We start from the raw sequence: 26,771 nt of genomic DNA, 5'->3' as shown, positions 1-26,771 counted from the left end.
ACTATTTGTTAAATCTTTTCTAACTAATGTACACATAACTCTCTACAGTATCACAATGAAAGGATTGAATTTGATACGATCCAAGAAGGATTGTGCTAAGTCCAATTTGCTGTATTAGAAACATGAAACCAACACAGATTACTCGATGCAAAGAAACACATTGCAAAATGTGAAGTCCAGATACGATGACTAAAATAAAATCAGGCATCACAAGTACCAAATGGGGAAAAAATATTAACGGGGAATCAGTAGTGATGCTGATTTTTTTTTTTTTTTAGAACCTCTAGAAATGTGAAAAAAACCCTAATTTTATATGAACCTGTCTTGTTTCATATTAATCATAAGGCAAAATAGTGAGGTGTGAGGAAAAATTACTAATCTAATAGAAAAAAGCAGTTCAATGAAGAAAATAATTAGTCTCTGGTTTCATCTCAGCCCTCAAAGGTTTTCCTTTAACTTGGCGGCATGCTGGTTTTTAAAATAGATATATCTTTTATAAACACTGCTGTAAGACCACTGGTGATATAATGAAGCGGTTACATTTAATGAAGAAAAACACGCCACAAAAAGTGGAGGTGCTTTCAGTATTCATTATTACGACGAGCTAAGCAGATGAGGCTTAGGCTTCAAGACCAGAGAACCATTCTGGCAGCGAAGGGAGGGCGACAGGCTTTCACAAAAAAAGCTTTCCGCTCGCTGTACCCTCCCACCGCATTCACTTGCAAATCGCTGTGTGCTCGGGAAGCCTGCACTTCCCCGGGCTCCAACCTTCCCAGGGTAAGTGCTGCGGCTCCAGCACAGCCTCTCTCCGCTCCCCTCCGAGCGAGGGGGGACACTGAGAGAGAGGTGTCCGTGTGTCCGTGTGTCCGTGTGTCCGTGCACGCTGCGCGTCCGTGTGTCTGCGGTGGTGCGTCTTCGCTTTTGGTGGTGGGTTTTTCTTTCTTTTTTCTTTTGTCTTTTTTTTTTTTTTTTTTTTTTTTTTTTGGTCGTAAATCAGAGGCTCTGAATGAAAGCCAGTCGGAGGGAGAGCTCCCCCCTTAGCTTTGGTTCCGGACTGTCCAGAGTTAAGTGATGCTGGGAGGAAAAGCCTGAGTTAGATCCAAGTAGGATCAGTCTTAAAAAAATAACAGGAGAAAACTGACCAAGAAAAGGACTCTAATAGCTCGTTTTTCAGTTTGGTTGGGGTGGACACCACTTTCTCAGCAGAATAAAAGGTAGGAACCTTTCTCATTTTCTTTCTGTTGATATTATTACTATTATATTGGAGCAGTATGTTGTTTAATGTGATTCCTATATTTCTTCTACTGTATGCAACTTTCTGCATTTTATGAATATGCGTCAGGAGTATGAGACAAGGGATAGGAAATAACTGCTGTGCATTCTCTCCTCAAAGTAAACTGATATCATCATAGGCATTCAGGATTGAAACGCTAAGCATTTTATATTTTTTCTTCTCCTAGTATGCAGGCTGTCTTTTGAGCAGCAGTTTCCGTCTATAGTCAGTTCTTGAAAATTCAGAATGGGGGGAGAAAGTCTAATTGAATTGAAAAAAGCACAATGTTTCATAGTGTAACAGTTATGAACATAGCATGAAACACACACATATGTGCCCTCACTTTCTGTATACCTGTGCAAGTCTGTTGCAGCTTTCACTGTTAATCATTCTGCCCTGGATTGAATTTCAGAATAATTACCTACACTCACAGAAAAATGCTTCTTATGAAGGAAATCCCTGTGGAGAGGGATAGCAAAGTGGATACAAGCAACATTTCAAATATCTGTACAGAGCTATATGCACACAGATGGGGATAAAATTGCCTCGTTTGACATTTCAGTAAAGGGGAAGTGGAGGGAGAAGGAAAAAACAGGGGTTAGAAGGGAAAAGGTGGAGGGAGGAAAAATTCAGTCTGCACCTGTGTGAGCATTTATTGTCAATGCTGCAATAAAATCCATATTTGATGTGGTGTTAAATTAATTCAGCACAATACAAACCTAAATCCATGCTCCCAACTACTAACTATTGATGGCATTGTCAGCTGCATAAGAAATTTTCAATAGGCTCATACTGTACATGATACTAGTTGCAGCTGTAGAAATCTAACAGCCCTTCAGCTTAGGAGAATGCATCTACACGTGCAATCAGTGACAAATAGCAGCCAGCATTTTGAAACGGACCTATCATCTCTGTTGCTTCCACACAAATGGAGCTGTTGCCTATAATCTTCGTCTTTCATTTCAGTAAAAGCCTCTGTATTACCCCAACAGCACTCCTGCTGCTTTGAAGGTATTTTTTAATTATGCAACTTGTTGTGCATGTATGTGTGGATGCATATGTGAGTGAGTGAGTGAGTATGTGCACAGTGTGAGGAAGCAGGTCTGTAAAAAATAGTGTGGGTCTTTTTTTCTTTTCTTTTTTTTTCTTCTTTTAAAGGTAGTAGGCTTTAAATTTACATGGTGATGTTACTGGAGGGGAAAGGCAGAGAGTGGGAGACTGGAACACACTTCTGAATCTCTAATTCCTTTTCACATATGGCATTTACTAGGAATATTACGAGTCTGGTACTAAGATTTATTGAGATTTTTACAGCTACACAAACTTTTATATTAATTGCTTACCTTCTGAATGAAATAGCAGTCTATGCTCTTTTAGACAAGGAAAAGAAAGAAGGAACTTAGGGAACTAAGGAAAGCAAGAAGGAAACAGGTTATCTTCCTCAAGAGTTGAAAACCAGCTATTTAGAGTCAATATGGGTTTATGGCAAGAGAAGAATACTACTTGGATTATCAACTCTTAATCTAGTTTGGGCCTGAGGGCTCATATTTTTATATACTTTGTTATATAAAAGTTTGAATAAATAGGTAATAATTTTTGCAGCAGTTTCTGTTAATTTCAATTTAGATTTATGTCTGTGGTTTTTTAAGTGTGATGTCAAGACAATGATGTGCACTTAAAGAGGAACACTGAAATGTCTGAAGAGTGATGATTATAATGCATATATTTAAACTGAAAATTGATCCTGATTATTTGATTTTCTTGTTACTTTGAGTAGCATTGGAAAATATGTCTTGGCTACTTGCCTTGCCAACCATTTATATATATAATACTTTAAGCAGTTTGTGGGAAAGAAAATAGCAAAATACAACTTAAAAACACTGTATATAGAATCTTATATATTACTAGATTATCTATTTGGCTTTGCATTAGAATAAATTATTATAGATACACTAAAACTTCAAACTTGCATGTTCTCAATAGACAAAGGGTCTGTGAAGAATGATGAGATACTGAAATGTGCTCACAGTAGACACTGTGTCTACTGTTCTTTTTTGTGCTTAGCAGTAGTTAAAAATGCAGAAAAATAATGTTATAGATGAGGGAAAATGAGCATAGAATTAATTAAACGTAGAAAGAGATTTAAAAAATACACATCTAGACATACAAAGCAGTATACAAATTTCAGCTAAGTGATGTAAGTTTTTTTCCTTGCTGAATAATTAAATATAAAAGTCAGAAAAGGTTAATTTGAAGATAATATCTGCCTCTGATTCTGAGAGAGTAATTTCCTGATCTGAATGTGATTTCCGAAGGAAAGAAATGAATGCAATAGAGCCTGTCTCATCTGGATAATTCTGTGCAAGTGATTTTTTTTTTTTAGGTCTGCTAACCATACTTACAGTCTGATTGAAAACGAGTATAATTTTGTACCACTAGGTTGCAGCACTGGTACAGGGGGTCAAAGTAAGATTGAACTATTGTTGAATAGTAGTAATGGGGTGAATATGGGGTTATGCTAATATTATTCTACATTTATTCATTATTATCACCTGAAATCATGTTTGTGAACACCAAGGTGTTTTAACAAGACTTCATAAAATGTCCTTCATAGATTTGAAAAAAACCTGCTCTACTGCTAATTCTTTGACATTACTATTAATTTTGTGACTGACAGAAACAGAAGAAAACCACTGATTATTTGGGCAGAATATAAGGGTCTAAGGAACATTTTGTGAGTGACTTCAATGAACCACATGAATGTTACCACTGAATTTGCTATGGGGCTTTTTACCAGCATACTATTTGATACATTGGTTTTTGTAAAGGAGGAAAAACTGAAATTAGAAAAGTAAAAACCATCTTCTCATGAGCAGTTTAAATATGCCTGAGTAAATTATTACGAAGGGTGACTTCACTGCACATGAGGATGCCACATCACAGCACACTTTCATTTGCTCTATATGAGCAATAGTATGTAATAATAGTATGTAACTATCAACGAAAGCTTATAGAAACTAAAGGTGCAGTTCACTGAAACATTAGGTGATTAAAAAGCACACATGCTGCACATGCTGGCCTTTCAAATCTGCTGATGTGAACACCTGCCTTTTGAGAAAAAACCCATAATTCCTCTATTGTCTAACTTCTGGAAAACCTTAAAAGCAAAAAGAAATAAAAGAAGCAGCAATGGTATTCCGCGCTCTAAATGTTCTCCAAATCACTCTTGAGGCCAAGAGGAACTCCTGTAGCAAAAGTTGCTCATGTTTTGCTCCCTGGATTTACATGTCTTCAGCTTTGAGTCATCGGCATGGTGACTTCCCTAACATGCCTGTTTCTGTGGGTTTATGACTCTACAAAAGAGCAATAGAAAAAAAAAAATTGTCATCTCTGGGAGCTGTGTATATTGTAGTGACCAGACTGCATTACTGCACACAGAAAAAAAAAACAAAAAAACCCCAAAAAGGTATCAGCTGAACCTGAACACTTCTTTTCATCTAGAGGGAAGACAGAGTACACCCAACCAAAGGCTATTGAGCTTATATATTCTCTCTACTGGCCTATCAGTCCATTTTTTCATATGTGGGTGATCTGGCAAAAAAATTGCCAGTTGAAATCTTATACACATTTCTTTTTACATGCAGTCTTCCTGACTATTTAATGTCAGAGACAATTACCTCAGATGTGTATGTGTGATTACAGCAGAGGTAAAACAGGGACAACCTTTATCTTAAACAGGGCTTGCAATCTAGGAAGCAGAATACTGTAAAATTTCTTTCTTAATTTAATTCAGCCTTTTATTACCTGACTTTTTCTGCAAGTCCCACTGCTGTTTCTTGTCTTTATTAACTTCGATAAAATAGAGCGTGTTTATCATTTTTTTTTTTTGTTAAAGGAGTGTGTCCAGCAGGAGGCATAAAGCTCTAGTAGCATCTCAGAGGTACTTCCTAGCTTGTCAGAGGGCATCTGCTCTGGGATACAAGCTCAAGTCTGCTATCTGGAACTGTGTTCCTTGTAGCAACAGGCTGCATTGGGGAAATACAAAGATTTAGGAAGTTAATTGGATATAATGAAAAGCAACATGGGAGGTGTCCTTTTTAATATTATTCCCACATGTATGTCATTCTTCACATGATGTTTTTATTTGTAACTTATTATGGCATCTCTTAATTTTAACTAAAGTGAATGTTGAACTATATTTAAAACAGTAGAGAATCATGTAATGAAGAGTTCATGTGTGTGTGTTTATGTAAAGATAATGATTCAAAAAATTACTTGAAATAGATGTTTCCAGAATTCTGTTGCTTCAAAGCTACAACTGTATTCTTCTGTTTTCTTAGAAAGCAAAAAAACCCTCTTCAAACATTTTCTCATGAAGAACTGTATATGGTATGATATATATGAATGTATGTACATGTATATTTTACTGTTAATATTCCATCACCTACCATGTTACAGATTGCATTTATTGCATCACCCTAGTGCAATATTTTGCATTAGAACACAAAGAACATGATATACCACCACTTGTCCAGACCAGAACATGTTCCTTAAAGATGGCTGCAATCCTCATGAACTCTCCAGTGCTACAATACCCAGATTTTATGAACATGAAGAATATATACCAATGTAATTTGCAGTATTATTGGCAAGACTCAAAATGCAGCATCCTAGAGGACTGTTAATTTTTTCCCCCCAAACTAACATAAAATAGATATATAGAACGGAACTTTTTAGTGCATGCATCTACCACACTTTCCATCTGTTTAATACATGCAAAAATTATCTTACTAATTGTCATACTCTCCTAATAGTAAGCACAAATAAAACAGAGCTATACCTGTGTATAGAAAACTTAGAAGTTGTGCATTCTGTCATTAGTTCCTCTAAGTATCACAGCCTTAATTAAGAGAGTTTCAAACATTTCATATCTTACACAAAAGACAAAATACATGGAGTAAATCTATGATTTTAAATGAGAGAGAGAAAATATACAAGACCCCAAAGTATGTGTAATTATTTGGAGTTAATATTGACCATAGAGGCAGGGTGATTAGGTTTATTCTGGTTCTAAGTATTCCAAGAAAAATTATCCCATAAATGTATCAATTCCTTTCTCTTTGAAGTAGTGAGTTGTCATTTCCCTGATGCCTTTTCCATGGTGTATGGAACTGGGAACCATAATAAACACCCATTTTATCTCTGTGTCACCAGAAAATTAGTTAAAAGTAGACATTTAGATTAGATATTAGGAATAAATTCTTTACTTGTAGAGTAGTGGGGCACTGGAACAGGATGTCCAGGGAAGCTGTACATTTCCTATCCACACTAGTGGGTGTCATCATAACTCATGGTAGGAGGGCCTTGGAACTACATCATGTTGAAGATCTTTCAGGTCCCTTCTAACCCCACCCTTCCTATGACTCTATGATAAAATGTCATTGATTCTATAAATCATTAAAATTATAGGTAATGTATCTACTAAAAGTTTACATTGGCAAATTAGATTGATAAGATTTAATTCTTAAACTTATGTTGGGTGTATTTTTGCTTGTTTGTTTTTTAAATGTTGAGATTATTCAGAAGATGATCTGGACTTTCAGTTTTTTAGAAATAATTGCAAAACGAAACCCAAGAAAAACAGAAAGCACAGAAAGAAAAAAGACCCAGCTGAATAGGTTTAACTAAAAAAATCACCAAATATGATGAATTGAAGCAAGAGAATGACAATATTTCAGTTCTTACTTCCTTTCCACCTGTAAAAAATGAATTTTAGTAACAAATTATGCAAATAATCTTTTACAAAAAGTTTACCTCATGCTATAGATCATATTTTCATTAAGAGTATGGATACCCTCTAATTTTTTGGGGTTTTTTATTTAATATGGGGCATGGTTTTTACATGTCGATACCGCTTCATGCTATATTATTTTTTCATGCATTATAAGTTTGATTCTGTGGCATAAGCTATGCAGAGCTGCTACCCTGCTCTCCTGACTTTCTGCTAAAAAATAAAAGCACTGTTAATCAGAATAGTCTTGTATTAAGCAGTGTAGACCTCAATTTATGAGTGTGTTAATGGGGTACACCTAATTACTTTGCAGTGAAATCAAAAAATTTCCTTGCTTCTGAGACTACAGAAATTAGACATTTCATTATGGCATGAAATATATTTTAATATCTACTTAAGCATATTACATCTAAGTTCCCTATATATACTTCTTTCCACTTCTCATGGCCAAGTTTTAAATATTATAGTCTTAAAAAAAAATAGTCTTCTAAATCTTCTCTTAGGGATAGTTTCCACAGTCTTTTGGCAGAAATTTCTGGTGTCAATTAAAGAGTGGGATCTCACTATCGTGAGAACCATTTTAGGAAGTGAGATTTTTTCCCCCTCTGTTGGACAAAGATTACTTTCTGAAATTAGCATGTTGAGATATGCTCTTTCCCTTGAATGTGAGTGTGGTCCTCATGGTGAAGATTGCACTAAAGCTGGAATATTGATTAAAATGGGTGAACAGAGTCCCAGGCATGTTATGCGCATTTGGTTTTCTTCATGACTTAGGGGCATTTTATTAAGTTTCTGATTAAGAAGTTAAAAGCAATTGTGCTATGTGTTACTGGAACTACTTTGTTTTCTAGTAGTCACAGCCGAATGGAATGTGAACAGATAGATGGATTTTCCTCTCTAATAGCACTGTTTTATAAAATTGCTGATACTATTCCTTCAAATTTCCCTTCTTAAGTGGTTTCAAACCAAATAGTATCCTGATTAGTCTAATTAATTTCTTAAGGAAGAAATGTATTGGGTTTTTTTGTTTGTTTATTAGTTTATACTATTTAGAGAGTCTTTAATCATTCTGATCACCAGAATAAACTGATCTCTTCTATAAAATCTAAGCACATATGTGGAATACTTCTACAGGATGGTAAGTTAAGACAAAATCATACATTTATTCCTTCCATCCTTGATTAACAAAGCATCTGAATCACTCTGAAACACGTGCTATTAGTGAATATATCCTAACTGTGGTTGGTTTTCTCCAGTTTTTTATTTGCAGCCAAAATAATGAGAAGTAGGAAAGGAAAGAAAAGAACTAAGACATACTGCATTATATTATCAATCCCATTAAAGTTTTGATGAACATAAATCTTCTAGAGAATTGGAGAATGTATAATGTGACTAAAGAAAGGTCACTAGGCTTGAGATATTCTAAACTGGATGCCTAAAATATTATGACAATGAAGGAGAAACCAATTATTTGAGCTATGAAATCAGAATTTGCTTTTTTTTTTTAAATACCAGTATAAATACATTTCACTGCTTTGAGGGGTTTAAATGGTATTTGCTATATATTGTGCTTTAGAACAGAACTTACAAATGAGCTTTTAAGTTTTACTTCTAGCAACAGCCACTTAGCTGGAGTTACAAACCAGTGGTAAAGCTCAAAGTAGTTCAGCCTTCTAAATTACAGGACCAGACCCCCTGTGTTAACAGAGCAGTGAGTTCTTGTTAAATTTCAGGTTATGTACATTCAGGAGAGAAAATACCTGCCATTTCCCTGCTCCATGGCTGCAGCTGTCAAGATCCAACCAGAAAGTGCTTGTGCATGTGGGGTCTGAGGTTGTTTTGCCACTTGGGCAGGCTGTGAAAGTCAAGGCTAATGGGGTAGAAGCAGCCTAGGTGGATCAGTCCCACAGCTGCCAGCTACATGGTTCCTGCTGAATCTCTGGAAAAGCACCCAGGGGGTTTTGCCTCAGAGGTATCCATCACTATTGGGTCACTTTAGTGATGTGACTGGTTCCTTGTTACTCTAAGTATGCTGGTTGGAGTCCATTTCTACTTCTAGTATATTAAAATCCTTCTTTTCCCAGAAAAAAAAAAAATAAATAAAAGAGCGCCACAAAAAAAATCTTGATGTCCTGGTACTAAAAGATTAATTCCTGGACAAGTTTAGAAGCTATTTAGTTATCATTGCAGTGGATTCAAACTGGGATATTAGTTATGAGAAAGATAAAATGAAAAAAAAGATGTCATAATGGCATGATGACAGCAAAAAAAAGTATACTTTAAAGTATTCTTTCTAATTCTATCTAAGTAAACAGAAATCATCCCAATGATTCTAATGTTTAATCAAGTGCTGATTTCTCAAGGGTAATCCATTAGTTCTTTATATATATCTTTTATATTTATATGAGCTAAAATGAAGTGATGTGCAGAAAAAAATGTTTGAAGGTAGCCTAATATGTTTCTGTAAAATCAGAAATACTGGTGATGAGGATCAGGACAATACTGACACAAACATATTTCTTTTACAATATTAAAATTTTTCTTTAAAGGAAAAAAGCTATAGTGACTTGAAATTAGCTGTGGAATTTGTAGTTCTTTTTTCAGAGGTGTTTGCTTTCTTTCTCATTGGAGGTTATGAACTGCTTTTTAATAGTAGTTTTGCTGAAATTATAATAGACACGTGTTACATGAAATAATTGCCAGTGAAGTGATTATGGCTTGAATTTTTTGTCCTGCATGGGACTATGGGGTCTGGTTTTGGTTTGCTTTTATGCAGTTAGCCCTCTCCAAGCTGTTCATGTCACATAGTAATGTCCTTCATACAGGATGAGGTTTTGCTGTGGGAATAGAAAAGCATTCATTTGACAATATGGTGTCCTACAAGTTAGAAACTTTCTTCACAAAGTTTCTTCACTTTTCATGTTACATATCACACAACTTTTTAAAGAGCTCAAAAAATTTGAGATAAACTTTTTTTTTTAATTGCATTTGGGGGGTTTAATTGAGCAGAGTAAAGGAACAATTCATAATGCATAAACGAAGTTTCATAAATTTTCTTTAATGGAAATTATACATTGCTGATGGTTTTGGAGTGAATTTTTTTGTGTCTGTTCAGTTTTTATTAATATATTAGATATGGTTTTACTTCCCTGTCCTATAGGGGAAATATATAATTCTAAATGTCCACAGCTAGTTCTTTGCAATTTGTAGGAAACTTAAGCTTTAGTATAACAATTTTTTTTCTCCTTTAACTCTGTGGTAAGTCTCTACATTTTGGTAGTTTTTCAAAGTAAGCAGAATGTTACTCATAACTTGCTAACCAAATTGAAAGTCAAATATTGAAGACATTTCTTGTGCAATTCCCTGAAAAGTGTTCCTTTTTTCAGATGGGAGCCTTAGGAATGCAGATATTTTTAATCTTTTGGTGCCATCTCGTGGCAAGAACATAATTATATGAAACAAAGAGGTAGTCTTTTCAGCACGTATTTTCTAAGCTTAGCAAAAATGTACGTTGCTTTGGTGATATATATTTATGTATAAATTTTAATAGTGACTGTAAAATAACAAACTAATTCATGCATAGGACAAATCTATCTTGGGTTTTCGGTTTCCTTCCTTTTTAAGAGCCTATAAGTATCGATTTGAGAAATCTCACAAAAATTGACTGTCATTAGCACATAGAAATAGATTTTTAGTCTGCTGCGTTAGATCTCTGTAGCATACTTAACTGGTTCAAGGCAATTGTCAATATATTTTTATTCTAGCAGTGCATTACATCTCTGTAGAATACTTTAATACTTAGCTAGCTCACGGCAATATTCTCTTCAGCATCCTGTAATGTTTAACAGAAAGCCAGGGCCTGTGATAGCATTCTTGTGTTTCATTTTATTTTCTGGTTTTGGCTTGGGAAAATTCATACCAGCCTGCATCCAGAAAAAAGAGCAAGAACAGCACAGGAATGCTGTATAATTTTCTGGTATTTTCATTGGGATTCAGAATAATCAGTAGTTTTGGTTCTGTGCTAAATAAATACTAGCTTAATACAGAGAGGCTTTAAAGATAATGCTTGTAGGTATCTGCAATCAGTAAAGATTGCTCAGTTTCTGAAGAAATTTTCTATACATTGGTCCATATTTCCTTACTTAGCTCTAACTTCCAGTCTGATGAAACTTGCTTGATGCAAATATACTATTCTCTGTAAAGAGCTGGAAAGAGAATCGAGATGTCTGTCCTGCTTTTACTTATGGTGGGGGGTTCTCATTCTTTCAAAAGTAACGATGTTTTTATTCTTTAAAAAAAAAGAAACTATATCTTGCTCAAGTAACATCCAAATATGCTGTAGTTATTGAAAATAGATGTCAGATTATTACTTTGTGAGTTATTATGGTATCCTCCAAGCTGAAGAAGAAAATACTGTCAATCAAAATTAGTACCAAATGAGAACACTGTTTAAGATCCCACCTGTTCTTTTCATGTCAGATGATTCCATTACTTTCTGTAAACATTACCATTACTGTCTATGTACTGTATACTTCCTGTATTTTTACAGAAAATAATATTAGAAGGATAAAAATTCAAGATATATTTTTCTAGCAATTATATGGTAAATATTAAAATGTTAGTCACTAGAATGTGATTTTTAATCATCACTCCCTAGCTGAGGTACCACTGTGATAAATTCAGTGTACTATGATAAGTCAGTCAACAGGTGGTTGTTGGTTAGAAATTGTGTGATTTCTTTGATTAGGCTTAGCTAGATATAAAACTCCCTTGCCTATCAGCTAGAAAGAGAAGAATCATAATAAGATACAGAATTTCAACAGTTTTATACAGGTTGGTGATAATGTGATTATTTCCTCCTCATCCCAATGCTTAACATTTAAGTGTTGAATACTTCTCTCTCTTTCTATGTCTGCCTCCTGTAATAGACTACAAAATTAAAGTGGTGACTTAAGAGAGAATTGCAATTGCCCATTCCAGTGAACTGATTAGATGTATATTCCCTTGCAAGAACAACAAATCTAAATATGTGTCATAGTTTTGATAGAAACACAGATAGAAAAGTGTGAAGCTTAAGGCCTCACAAACTAAATCTTAAAAAGGTACAAACTAAATCTTAAAAAGGTTTATAGAAAGATATTTACCAATATATTGTCTTCCTAACTTCTTCTTCTGGATTAATACACATTTGTTTATGGATGTCAGTGTAAATGTCTTTCTGTTACTTTTAATACAAACAGTACAGAATATTTTACAGATTATTAAAGAGGAGGAAAGTAGAATTCTGTTCTATGTTTTGGACAGTTTTTTTTTTTTTTTTACTTGTTGTTTAAGGCATTTTTAAAATGTACTTTCTTCTAAAAGCTTCAGCAAAGGTAGGCAGCATGCTTCACCTGAAACATGGAATGAGATGGGCAAAAGAGCAAGCACAGGTACAGAAAAATGATGCAGCATGCCATAAGTAACCAAAGAGAAAGTCTCTAAAGAGATGAGATTAAGAAAATTTGCAGAGAGTTTTATGTAGATAAGAGGGAGGTAAAATCAGTTTAAGGGATAAAAAGTGTATGTAGATAGGAAAATGTATTAGAAAGATGAAATAATTCAATCTATCAATGTCTACTTTGAAGTTAGAGAGGGAAGAGGAAACATGGTCAATTTAAGTGATTCTTCCTATTTGTAGAGCTTCTGGAGGTGAAAAGTTAATGATTTTGTGATTATCTTCAGAAAAGCTTGGAAATATATATAGCACAATTTCAGAATACCTTTTTGAAAAAATGCTAAGATCTCCTCATTTTCTTTCTGCAAAATTCCTTGTATTCCCTTTCTTCAAATGGCACCTGTTGAACAGTAGTTTTTTCTCTTTCAATCCCAGTGTGCATAATTTAGTTAGAATTTTAGGTAAGAAAATACATTATTTATGCTGGAAACTGTTGGATCCTGTATAGAAATGGGAGACTGAAAAATGTCTGTCACTGAACTTGTCTAGATGATCAAAGGGAAAAAATGCTTTTTAAAACTGTTTCTGGGGTTAGTCTGTCAGATAAGGTTGATCGCTGAGTTGTGGAACTTGTGTATTTAGTGTGTTCTCCTGACTGTCAAAATTATTTATATCTGGTGTGATGACCAGTTAGTCTAAGCAACACATACCTAAGCTGTGGCAGTGAAAGAAGAGAAATCATCCTGCTGTACAACTGCAGTAGTAAATAACTGACATGTTTCAGAGCCCACGAGCCTTCAGAAATTTTAAACAAGGCATAAAGGTCACAAAAGCACAGGTTCCTGACAATCATGGGTGCTGTTATTACATGCACAATGTAGCTGTGCCATCTTTTCAGACTCCTGCAGAAACAGTCTGAATGAGTTTGTAGCTATGACTTTGTCCTTTGGAGATTGCCCTTCTTAGGACAAAATGGGAAGGGCTTTTTCAATAGGAAAGAGAATTGCAAAATTAGAAGTAGCAACACTGATTTGTAATTTTTGGCATTTGGTTAAACTTACCTTTGTCAAAGTAAACTTGGTTGTTTTCTTGTGAAGATAAACAGAGAAGCCTAGGTATGTATTATCTGCAAATGATGCACTTTTCCCTTCCCTACCTTTTACAGTATAGACATATTTAATAACAATAATAATGTTAACAATAATAATAATAATAATAATAGTAGTATGAGGTATTAATATAGAAATAAGAAAAGAATTAAATTTATCTCTTATTGGACTGATGGGATGAAATCAACATGCTTCAGAAATAAAAATGTGTTTTCCTGCAATGGATTTATAGCCATACACACTGATGTAAAAGCACTATGACAGACTGTCATGGGGATAGCTGTCACTTTTTAGTATTGTTAAGAGAATTCAGGAAGAAAAAGGCAAAAGGAATTCTAGTTCCTTAAAAATGTGACAGAAATTGCTAGCCTTAAGAAATTTTAAAACTTATTTTTCCCTGATATTATCATAATTTTTAATAGCCTCACGGTGTCTTGTGCAGGATAGAAATACTTTCAGAGAAACTAAACCCTTTTTTCTCTAGAAGTGTCTCTCTAACAGCATTCAATTACGTTCTCCTCAAGCTAAGGAAAAAACACCTTTATGTCCAGATATTCCAAAAATATTTGTGATAGTTTTAGACCTGCCTACCGCTCTTTTCTAGCTCCTTAGGTGTTTGTGACAACTGATTTACATGGGAAAGGAATGGTGGCAATGGTCAGCTCTCCTGCTTTTTTTTTTTTTTTTTGTTAGTCCACGTTGCTATCCACAAGGACTTTGCAGATTTTGCCCTTTGAAAATACCATACTAGTCTGTCTTGCCACTCATTAAAAAAAACCAAAATCCTGCAGGAGATTAAGCAAGAATAAATCTTCCTCTTTCTGTGTGTTTTGGTACTTCTCTGAAAGGCATTTTGGTTAACAGCAACAGTCAGGTGCTCTTATCAGTTAGGCCATGCTTGAAGTGCTGGGGCTTGTTCAGGCGGAAGAGTCATGCGTGTGAGGAACCAGGAGACTCAGGGCTGGACAGCACTGCAGGAGCTCCTCGATGTCAGTGGATTTCTGGTGCCCTCTTTGCAATAACAGGGAAGGAGTTTGCCTCCAGGAAGGACTGAAAGCCACCTCCTACTATATATTTCAAGCCTGGAGTTGGTATGCAGAAAACCACCGAAGTTTGAGGCCAGGTTAGGTTGATAAACTCAAGTGCTTCTGTGCAGAGGAGTCCCCAGGAGTTCAAAAATTCTTTAAGCTTGTGTTTAATTTCCAATACTGTTGACAGGATTTGATCAGATATACAAAGTTCAGCACATTTATTTTTTTTAATTCTGTCCAGATATGTCCACATTTGTGCTTTGGACAATTTCGTCCTTAAACACAGCTGTGCCTTGTTCTGAGACTAATTTTCTAACAGAAAATAAGAATAAAACAACTCTGTATTTCTGAGTTTAACTTTTTCTAACTTCCAGTTAACCATCAATCTCATATATTTGTCTCAGCTAGTGCTTAGTAGTACTATGTTCAGAACTTATAATTTTTCCAACACTTCATTGGTTTCCACCTTCATTTTAATAAACAGGTAATTTTAATTGCTCACATAATTCTTAGGAGGCAGTGACTTTTTTCATAGCCTTTCAATGATGTCCAATAAGTACTTCTCAGGAAGTTGATTTAATTGACTTAAGGACCACAATGAGCAGCCTGCTTTAGTATTGAAATGAAGAGGACAGTTGGAATGATTAAATTTTATGGAGAACTCACATGATTAGAGCTTGTCCTGGAAGAGAAGTGCAAAATGAGAACTTTCACTGAGCTGAACATTCTTATTGCCTAGGAAGTGCTCAATTGCACTTTTGCTTCAGGGTACATTGAGCAGAAATTTTCACATCCAAAGCAATATAGGGAATTATATATTTAATAGAATACTAATAAGTTACCTCACTGAAATACCACAGTGTGGCAAGTCAAACACTGCCAAGTATTTTAGAATTATTAAATCTTCCACATAAGACTTTAATATATAATTATTAGGGAAATCGAATTTCAAGTCTTTTTAATACAAATATTTTACTTCTAGAATTTTAATGATTGCTACATTATCCTTCATGTGTTTCTGTTCGTACAATTTCCAAAATTATAAGCAATGTTTTTGTGATGTTACTTTTATTCCAGTATGGCCCAGCTCTTATTCAGTTCTTGATCACTGGCTTTCTTTCTGTCCTGTGGGGGTATTGGTATTTTAAAGTTTCTTTTATGTTCTTTGCCTAGGACATACTTCTTATGTTCATTGCTTCTCACTTCACATTTCCTGTCAATCACAGATGTTTATCTTCATCTATGTGATGTAATATAGCAAATTAACAACTGAATGCTTTGAAATGCAATCAAGAATTGAGTGCTTCAAAACAATTGGTGCTTGTGAACAAAAGGTTTACTGTGGCAGGCTAAAAGGAGTCTGAAGTCCTGTGTGAGACTTTATTATGTAGCTAAAACATAGAACAGTTTTTAGCATAAAAATATATTAATTCAGGCATCCAAACTTCTGTTGTAGTAGGCTGCTAAGTAATGTCATACTTCTTCCAGGTATCCCTTCCTGGGCTGTATCACCGGGATCCAAAAAAATTGGTTAAACTTGAGGAGACCTAATTGGTGCAGCAATGCCCTGAAACCATGTAAGAGACCATATGGCACAGTAGCAAGGAGAAAAATTAAGAAATTGTTCAGACATCAACAATCATGTGATAAGTCCCTTTACATCTATCCATAAGAAAAGACTATCTCTAGGTATCAACACACACATACAGATTATTCTTGGAGATGCTGTGATACTTTGCATATGCTTACAAATATATTTTTTCTAATGTTTCTTCAGCCTTCTACTAGTTTTTAAACATTGATTTTATGGTGTATTCAGTGCTTTTAAAAATATTCAATGCTCTCAAGGGTATTCATGATGTACAGCTAGAATTCCTAGATAATTTTTGGTGAATAAAGGCTATTATGTATAAAGATTTAGTTAACGATAAAGAAAAGTCTGGTTTTATCATGTCTTAGTTATTAGCTCCTAATAGGTGTGTGAAGTAATGGGGGTTATTAGGCTGCAACAGTGTTTGTGCTTAGGCATAGACCTCTTATCTATTTGTGCACTGCCTGGTTGTTTGCAAAACAGCAAAGGCTTCAGAACTGCTGAAGAGCTTTAGGCTGTTTTCTGTCCATTCAATATATTATAATTAAAGAATACAGCCACCGCCACCCCCAGACCATATCTACTCTGCTTAGTCTGTAGTCCTGTTACCTCCTAGAAATGTTACATGGATGCTTGGGCAGCATATTATTTAGTGAAATTTGAATTAAATTATAGCTCCATGACTGGTGGGGCTTTTTTTCTTTAGAACTCAAACAAAACTAACCATCAGTATTTAGCCTAGAGAGGGGGCATTGCAATTACACTGTATAGCAAATAAAATAATTCTTCTTGATCATTTGAGATTATCAAAAATTATGGGATACAGTTATGAGTATATAGGTGTTGAAAACAGCATTCTAATATCAGTTTCATCTTGGGAATTTTTACTAATGATTGGGCTGCTTTGCATATAATCTCTGGGGCTTCTTCTCTGTAAACAGATTCTGGTGGGATTTGCTCATTCTCTTCAAAAGCCTTCAATTTCCTTGAGGTCCTGTGCCATAATGCTTATGTAAGCATTGAGAAAAAAAATGTTCATGGGGGAGTGAAAAATTAGGATGTCTGAGCTGTGTATTGGGAGGGGAAACATAACCCAGGGTACATATGATGTACAGTTGTTTGAAGATATGCAGCTTTACCCATTTTTCACTACGCAGGAGTGAAAAGCAAAGAAAATCTTTCTACATTGTGTTAGTATTGGGTTTCCAGCATGAAGACAGACCTATGTAAACTGCCGTGTTTAGGTGTGTCTTAGTTTGGAGAGACAGGTGTCTGCTAAGAAAGGCAGGAGCCTCCCCTGAAATGGAAAATATTAACCCCCTCCCTCCGATTTGCTATAAATTTTAAATTAGAGGCTCTCAGGCGAAAATATGGGAGCAGGAATAACAGTTCTTTATTAGAGAAGAAAATAAAAAGATAAAATAAACAGTGCAGTAAACTAAAATAACACTGACAGAGTTAGAACACAACCTGACACCCTGTGGTCCAGGGTGTTGGTAGCAGTCCAATTGGAATTGTGGCTGCAGTCCTCCAGGTGGGGTTCTGTTGGAGCAGGGACCCTGTAGAAAGGTGTAGTCTTCTTCTGAAGATCCAGTGGAAGAGGCAGCTGTTCCTCTGGGAAATCTAGTGAAGAAAGCCATGCCGGTGTTCCAGAATCTCAAGATTATATCCAGGTAGGAATGCATGGCTCCTCCCTCTGGGTGGAGCATCTCACAATGGGATGCTATAGTTCTTATCAGTCATGCAGTAACATTCAGTGGAGATAAGGAAAACTGCCCACTTAACCGAAGACAACTGCCATACAGATAGCAAATAGAAAACAATTTGCTTGGCAATCCAGGACAAGGTGCTTGTATTTTCTTGTACTTTTGGAAGTCTTTCTATGGAATCCTGCATATGGAAGTATTTTGGCCTGTCAGAGACTGTCACAAAGATAAGACATTTGTAAAACTAAGACTGGAGAATAGCTCACAGAGTTTGGGAATAGCTTGGGCCATGTCAGGTTCATCCCTGTCCACTGGATATGGATTGTATTTGTATACTTCAGTAAAATGACATGGTAATATATAATAAAATAAATCTGGGCACTTTCAAGTCTGATGAAGTCGTTCGTCAATTTAATGAAAAGCTGATTTTATTTTTTTTAAGAAGTTTTATGTAAACAATCTTGATTTATTTCCTCTGCTTCTTTCCACGGTCTCTTTGGAAACATAAGATTTTATGTTTAATGCTGAAAGACGTGTCACATTAGAGCTTAGTGTGATTTGAAACAACTGAAATAGCTAAAAGAATCAAATGTTATATTGGAGGCAGTTCGTTCTTAATATCAATGTGATTACAGTTTTCATAAGATTTTTCCTCTTTCAGACAGCATTTCTTCTGCCTGCTTAGAATCATTCCATCTTTCTTTCCTTGAAGACACAGAGGGTACATAAACATTAACCATTTTGTGTTCAGGCCCTTGGGCTGTTTCCTGTTTCCAGTGAGGTTATGAAGTACTGCTGAAAATCCAGTAGCATAAAGAACCAACTTTAAAAAAAACCCAAAACATAAGGTGAGGTACTAGTCAACAAAATACAAGTAAGCATTTAGTTTTTCAAATTATGTTTAATCCCTAAGCAGCTCTGAAGGCCAGCCTGCAAATATTACCCATTTTATGTGGAACCTACATTAATGGTTCTCCTTTGTTCAGTTATTGTGTGGATGTGAAATATATCTCAAAGTATACATTATATAATAACATTTTATTACTTTTTTCAGTCTAGATAAAATGAAGTTCAGGGTTGGTCTTTTGGGTATAGCACTTACAAGGTTAAGGATGGATAGAGGAGGAGAAGGAAGTTAATCTCCAAGACAGTCTTAAGAGATTAATTGTACTATGTTAATGTGTGCTAGTTCTGTCTGTAGATGTGATTATCATAAAAAAAAATTAAAAAAAATTAACTGAGCTGGAGTTTGTGGGGTTTTTTTCAGTTGTTCTTTTCAGCTACAAATAATTTTAAACATTATTTCTTGTAAATATGGATAACAGATTAACCTCCAAGTCATTCATATTTCTAAATTGTAACTTGTTCTTCCCTCGCACATGCTTTTTTTTCTATAGTGTAGCAGCACCAGTTCGTTCCATGTGCCATGACAGTCATGAGATTTCCTTTCCTCCACACCTCTTAAAATGTGGTGTTCAAAATGAATTTATTATTTTAGCTGAGCCCTTTCCATTGTTGCTTGAGTAGAGAAGATATACTTTTTTTTTCTTATAGGTAATAGTCCTCCTTATATATCAGTTTTGGGTTTTTTTTTTTAATCCTGATGATGTCTGCCATTAAATCATATTCAGTGATCTTTGCCTCACAAGCATTAAGATGGTTGACATTTAGTAATTTTTCTCTGTCCACCAGGCATGATAATTATTCAATCATAGGAAGAATTAAGAGAGGAACTGGAGTGGAAAATGTATACTTTTAATCAGAGAATGACTAATTATTCTGAAGCTGCTTCAGCCAATTCATGTTCTCTACTAGTAGTAAATTCATTAAGCCCATGCTTTGAAAACCTGCAAATTGCAGTGAACAGCATGTGGTCCTTGAGAATCCCTGATTCTCCTGCTGAGCTGGTTTTATTTTATCAACATGTGAATGTGCTGCTGCTGAGTTGCTGGGTTTTCTAAATGTCTTACAACTGAGTCATCCCATAGCTTAGCAGTTTCCTTGCTTACAGCTGCACACCTTGTCCAGTGTTGTTCCATCCCCTTCAGAGGGAGTTTACATCACTTCTCACCTAGAAAGTGTTTGTGGATTTCTTCAGTATATTATGTCTCCTGGTTGTAAAACATATTGTAACTCACCTAATAGGATTGCAAAAGGTGGCCATTCACATCTAAGTTCTTTAATTACTCTTTCCTGTTTAATGCAGAGATCATACCATCTTGCTGCCAATATAAATTGTATTAGCTACCTGTCCTAAATTTGTTTGTAAAAGAATGCTGCTGTGCTAAGACAGCATTCTCCAACTTCCTTCAATTTATCTGTCAAACACTGCTCCTCCAGTGAGTATTGAATCAAAATTTGCAATCTTGCTTCTGCTCCTAATTCTCTTAGAGAATTACTTCATCCTAGACATCTCTGACTTTTTTTTTGTGCCTTGACTTTGTCTATTTTACCTTCTTCTTTCCCTGTTATTGCTTTATATTCATATTTAAAAACACAATGTATTTTTTATTTTTGAGGTCTGTTTCACTATGTTTTGAATGAAATTATAGTGTCTTAGCCAAAGTCTATTCTTTACTGCATTTTCTATTCCAGTTTTGCAGTACAAAAGCTTTTGTTTGTGCCATATAGTTTCTTTCAAAAGTTACTCCTCCTTTGGTCTTCTTGTCTTTCCTGCACATAATATTATCATAATCTTCCAGTCCTTTGGGATACTGCACCAGCTCTCTAAGATGCTTATGATATGGTTTTGAACTTTCAAAACAAAAAATGGTGTGATTTTCTAGGCTTGCTTATTTTTGTATTAATGTACAGATGTCAAAGACATCTGATTAGATGCCTAATGCAGTATCTCAACCCTGACTTGTATTTTTAACCTTCTTGTCTCTCCACTCTTATTTATTCTGTCCCATATTCTTTTTCCTATCCATACCTAACTAACATGTTTGTGTTAGCATACCCATGTTTCATCTCTAGAATCCTTTTACTAAGCTAGTACATAATTTTTCATTCCTTATTCCCCTTCAAGTCCCCTAAGGAAAAAAAAATCATCTTTATGTAATAACTCAGTGAAAAATATCTCCTAAGTGAGGAAGGCAAAGAAGTCCAGATGACACAGTCAGTCACAGATTTATTTACAGAATTTGTTCTATAGAAGTGGAGGTTTTTTCTTATGAGAAGGTTTTCTATAAGGTAATGAATAAAAAGAGTTTGTTAATGAAAAGAGTAAGGTGTTTTTACGAATGTTGATACTGCGGACAAAGCTTGCAAACCTTGGCATGGATGAGCATTTGTAGCAGACTTCAGCAATTTGCATAAATAAAGCTTTTGGAGGGGAAATTAAATTGGAAAAGGTTATGGAACAGGATTTGGAAAAACCAAGGCACAGAGACATTGAAGAAGCTTCTGTCCGGTTGCAGAGCAGAAGGGACTCACATGCAGCACCTGTCAGGACCGAGGATAGAAATGACAGCAGCAGCGCTGCTGCTGCCCTGGCTGCTCTGTGACATTACTTCTTGCTGACCTCATTGCCTGTCAATGGTGTTTAACATCTTACCTCACCAGTTTCCAGAAAGGCCCAAAATTTACAACAGTGTGAGAGTGACTTTCTATCATATTCAGTGTATGGACATTTTTTAAACACCTTTCTCTCGCAAAACTGGTGTACTTTTGGTAGGTTCAGTATTTATTTTCTTCACTGTCATAGAGCTGTCTGTCTTAAACAGTTCCACTAAGTAACGTGAAGGAGGGGTTGCAAATTAGAATGTTTGTTTATAGGCATTGGAAGACATTACACTTGAGTTCTTCAATCCTCACTCATATAACAGTTATTAGAGATATCTGTTTTACTCTAAAATAATGTTTTGAGAAGAGGGAGTCATTGCTTGACATTTTCACTAAGCTTTGCTAATGTGTATGTATAGATATTTCATAATATTATAGTTCTGTGCTTCTCAACACTGAGGAAAAAAATTCTTGTAGTTTCTTTAAAAATCATAATATACACTTTAATTACATATCACATTTTCCTTTGAGTAGCATCAGTGAATATCTTTAGCAAGTACACTTCAGTCACTGAAGTAGATGGCTTTTTGTTGCTAAAACTGAGAACAAATCCTTGACATTCTTGTAGTAACATAAGGATAACACTGTCACCAACATTAGATTCTTATGCTAGTCTGCCTTTCTCAAATAGGTGTTTGGAAGAGGAATAAAAGAAACACCAGAGATAAAAAAGAAGCTGTGGAGAAAAGAAAGGATAGTTGTCAACATGCCAATGAAAATCTATTTTCAAAATATAGGATAGAGCAAGCAACTTGTGAGTGACACTGGATGGAAATTGGAAAAGTGAACACAATGAGTCATAAGAAAAAAAACATTCAATGGGATGTATTACCGTTTAATTTATGTGACCTATACAGCCTCCTAAGAATCACCTATTTGGAGCCATTAATCCATTGGATCCTAAGAAATTAATTTGGACCTCAAGTAACCTTCCTCCTGTTTGTCTAAAATCCTAACCTTCTTGTAATTGCTTGCTCTACTGTAAAGTAAGATATAAATGAAAATAGGACATTTAAAATGTTCAGCATTGCTTCTTCCATGCTGACAGTAGCATTGGGTCAATAAGTTTTTTTCTTGCCAGGTGCAACAAATGATGTTTGTAGCAATATGACAGAGATCCAGTCTGACATAAACTTCTCAGAAGTGAGAAGCTGGACGATACCCTGTAAAAATATCGAGGCAGATTGGATAAAATAGTAATTCTTTATCTACTAGTTAAGTCATGGTATGCATTGGATGGAAATGGATTTGCTTCCCCTGGAGTGATTTTGATAAGAAATGATTGCTATTTCCTATATTGACAAATATAGGAAAGGGTCTATATATTGGAAAGTGCAGAAAGTGTCTGAATATATTGTTTTATGTGTACTCTTGTACACATTAAAAAAAGCTGTATCTTTATGGATTTATTTCTTAGCCAGCTTTTAGACGTTGGTATTAACAGAAGACAGGAGATTCAGATTTTTCTCATGACTTTGTAACCCAAGAATTGTAAGGAGAGTCTATCACATATAGATGTGTCTATCACATTTTTTGATCTTTTATGGTGTTCTTCTCCCTCTAAGTGATTTGAAATCTGGTGATAAGAATGCACAGATCATCTGGTTCTTGATATCCAAAAAGAGTAACTTTATTGAAAATAACTTTCTGTGAGGGAAGGGGAAAAAAAGCATGGATTTTCTGGCTTAAACCTGGCAGGGAGTAAGCACCACACAGCTGCTCCGTCACTCCCCCTCCTGTGGGATAAGGGTGAGAAAGGGAAGGGTAAAAGTGAGAAAACTCATAAAGACACTTTAATAGAAAAAGCAAAAGCTGCTCACACAAGCAAAGGAAAGGAAGGCAGTTAATTCACCATTTCCCATGGGCAGGCAGGTGTTCAGCCATTGCCAGGAAAGCAGGGATCCATCACGTGTGGCAAAGGTGATGTGGGAAGACAGACTACATTGCTCCTGATGTCATCCACTTCCTTTTTCCCCCCAGATTTGTTGCTGAGCATGGAGTCAGATGACATGGTACATCCCTCTGATTAGTCAGGGTGGCCTATCCTGGTTGTGTGTCCTCCCATCTTCTTGTGCACCCCCAGTTACTCACTGGAGGGATGGGGTAAGGGCCAGTAAAAGGCCTCAACACCAGGCAAGTGCTGCTTAACAAGAAGGAAAACATCCTTGTGGTATCCACACTGTTCCCAACAAGAATCCCAAACACAGCACAATAAAAGATACTGTAAAGAAAATTAATTCTACCATAGACAAAATCGGTACAATGAGAAAATGAATTGAGGGATTCTAGTATGTTATGCACCTAGTGGGATTAAGTGGTGAGATTTCTTTTTGCCTTAGTTGAATAACATTTTTAAGTGTTAATTATTTTACAGAAATACTTTGTGTTTGTCCAAACTATTACTTTATAATGACAAGAAACTATATGTAAAATATATATATATGCAGGTATATGCTGCATATATCCCTATATTTTTCACATTTTGAAAGGGTTTGCCTTCAAATATGTAGACTTATCAAATTTCTGTTGTCCTAAGAAGAACAGCTTTTTTTTTCCAGATAGTTTTCTTAGGTATCTGAGTGGTATATACGTCATTATTTCAGTTATATCAATATCATATCAGAGGCTGAGATGGAAATATATTTATAACTGAACAGACACTTTGAGAACATTTCTAATTCTAAGAATTGGAATTAGAGATTTTTTTTTGCAGTCCTTTTGTGGTTACTCATTTGTGATCTCTACAAGAGAGAATTCACTTGCTGTTCTTGAGATTTGGTAAATTTAAAGAAGAATATTTTTTTAGAAAAAAATGTGTAGATACTGCCTAGTACAGCATCACTTATTCAGATATGATATTAAAATATTGCATATAATATAGGACAAGGTAGGAATAAGTCTCTGTAACACTTTACAAAGTCTTAACTGCAAAGATCAATATATCATTAATCACTTGTAAATTCTTTCCATTTATACAGAGGACTGTTGTTTAAAAAAACATAAAGTTAAATTATTAGCTGTCCATATTTTAGTGAAACAGTCCCTTGTTCTAAAAAAACAGTCTCAAAAACCCAAAACTCAGAGACCAGATGGTAATTGACAGGCATAAGTTATTCCTATATACTAATTGTATTTCTCTTGTACAATTTTTATTCAGTCACATTAAATACAAATAAACAAGATTTTTTTCGCATAGAAATATGTTTTTAATTCTAATTGACTTCCAATTGTAATTAAACTATAAACATTTGTTTTACAATAATAAGAGTATTTTATTCATCTTAGATCCAAAAAAGAAAAAAAAAAAGAGAGGTAATTATAAACTGTTGTAAATACTGCATGCATCAATTACTTATTTAAAATCACAGAATTCACAGTACATCAGGTATATTGCTATAAATCATTGAGTTTTACTGGGATAATTTTAATCCTGAAGGAATATGTCAGGAAATATATTGATTTTCTAGCTATTTGTGGGAATGTATCATTTTAATTAGGACTGTTTGTTGTTAAACAAAGGAAGTAATTTGATAAACCTATGAAGTATGAATCCGTCTTCCCTTTGACCATGACAGCTACTTTGCTATTCTAAAACAGTATTCCTAAACTCTCAGACAGCTCCTTGAGATCTTGCTAGCTAAATGTGACATCATATGCATTGTTTGGATTTTGTTTTCTGGATTTTTGGTTTTGTTGTGGGTGCAGTTGGAGAATGATTGGATCAAAACATCAAGACTCATTGTCACTTTGGATATGGTGTGGACAGGCCAAGACTCTGCCCAGCAGGGCCTCTTGCAGGTTTGTATTTTCAGTTTGGACTAAAAAGAGCTATTAGGTAAAAAATATTTTGGCTTGATGTTACATGGGATGTGCAGGGCTGGCCAGTACTGGTTGAACAGCTAATATTGGTTGCTGTTTTATGGGTGTCCAGCAGCCATGTAAAAGGACACTGTTGTGATAGGGGAAAAAAAATAAAGGAAGAAAGGAAAAAACACAGAAATAATTAGCAGAGGTTATTGGAGGGGACTTATCAGAGAAACAGAAGTGAATTTCCTTGAAACACAATATTGAAAAGAATGAGCAATAAAATAGAAATTAATAGCAAAACAAAGTCTTGTTAGTTTTCGCTTGTTTTCTCTTCAGAATATATTTTCTATCTTCATATATTATTCCTGCTAATATATACTTTGCTGAATAAGCATCCTTACAGCTGCAAAATTTTTACATACACAGAAACAAAACAAATAAGACTCTGTATCCAGAGTAACCTTTATCAGCTATCCAACCACCTCTCAGATGGCACTTAAAATAAAGCCTTTACTGTCTAAAAAGCTCCAGTATTGTAATCCCAATTCCAGAGCCATTCATGGAATTTCCTGACAGAATTCAGATGAAAAAGAAACCAACTAACACTAAAAATCTATACAAAAGTCTAATTTTCTCCATATTCCTCATTTTTTTTTTATTTTGATATTCTGTTACTCCTAGTTTCTGATTATTTTAACAAATAATTACTGACCATTTAATTGCTTGTATGACTCTTTACTTCATTCATCTAGATTTCAGTTTTATCCAAAAGGAGAATTTCTCATTTCTCTTGGCTGAAAAGGATGAAAACTCTCCATCTAATGCTCATTTTAAATAATATGCCAATAAACACTGTAGGTGCTGTATATTACCGGCCAATTGCCAATTCACTCTATTCCAGTGTTCCAGTTCCAGTTCTGAAGACTGTTTGGCCAAAAACTGTTACGTTTCAAAAAAGTAACATGTTGTCAAGGTAAACCTTACATAAGTTCTCACCTCCAAATCATTGCTTTATGAATAGTAAAACCAAAATCAACCAACCAACCAACCAAAACCAACAGCAAACCAAACTAAACCAAAACAAAAAAAAAAACCCAAACATCCAAAACCAAAAAAAAAGCAAACCAAAAATAGCAGAAAGTTACTTTGAAAACATCTTGGATTAATTCCAAGGTCTGGGTAGTTTCGCAGGCATTTTTCAGTTTTCTTCCCCTTACAGCTCTTTTAAGTACAAGGTAATCTGTAATTACATGGGATTATTCCTGGCTTTCTTAAGTCAAATCGCTGTGTCCATTCATTTTCAGTTGTTCTGGAAGATCTCTACTTTCTGAGTTCAAGCAAATATAGCTGTACACACACCACTATGGGCTAATCATTCCTTCTAATTTACACGGAGTCAGACTTTTTTGGTTGCTACTCAGTCCCTCTCCTTGCAAAAAGTCATTACTTTGGAGTGTCTTTA

At 35.1% G+C, this 26,771-nt stretch overlaps 1 protein-coding gene across 3 annotated transcripts in view; it reads left to right on the top strand.

Annotated features, from left to right (window-relative positions):
* The first annotated feature begins 678 nt into the window (after positions 1 to 678).
* The window catches only part of CDH10 (cadherin 10), a 93,810-nt gene continuing 67,717 nt past the window's right edge, over positions 679 to 26,771 (top strand). Inside the window, exon 1 of one of the 3 annotated variants that reach the window (XM_054284562.1) lies at positions 679 to 777. The gene's annotated coding sequence lies outside the window, so the exon portion shown is untranslated. Of the gene's footprint in view, positions 778 to 986; positions 1,215 to 2,231; positions 2,285 to 26,771 lie in introns of those variants that run through there. The other 2 variants (XM_054284561.1, XM_054284563.1) reach the window with 2 other exon arrangements.

This window comes from Melozone crissalis, unplaced genomic scaffold (genome assembly GCF_028551555.1).
Source record: "Melozone crissalis strain CALT ecotype California unplaced genomic scaffold, PUWL_Pcris_2 ptg000042l_1, whole genome shotgun sequence".
Taxonomy (NCBI): domain Eukaryota; kingdom Metazoa; phylum Chordata; class Aves; order Passeriformes; family Passerellidae; genus Melozone; species Melozone crissalis.
The sequence above is the reverse complement of the archived record's forward strand: the minus strand, read 5'-3'. Positions and strand labels throughout refer to the sequence as shown.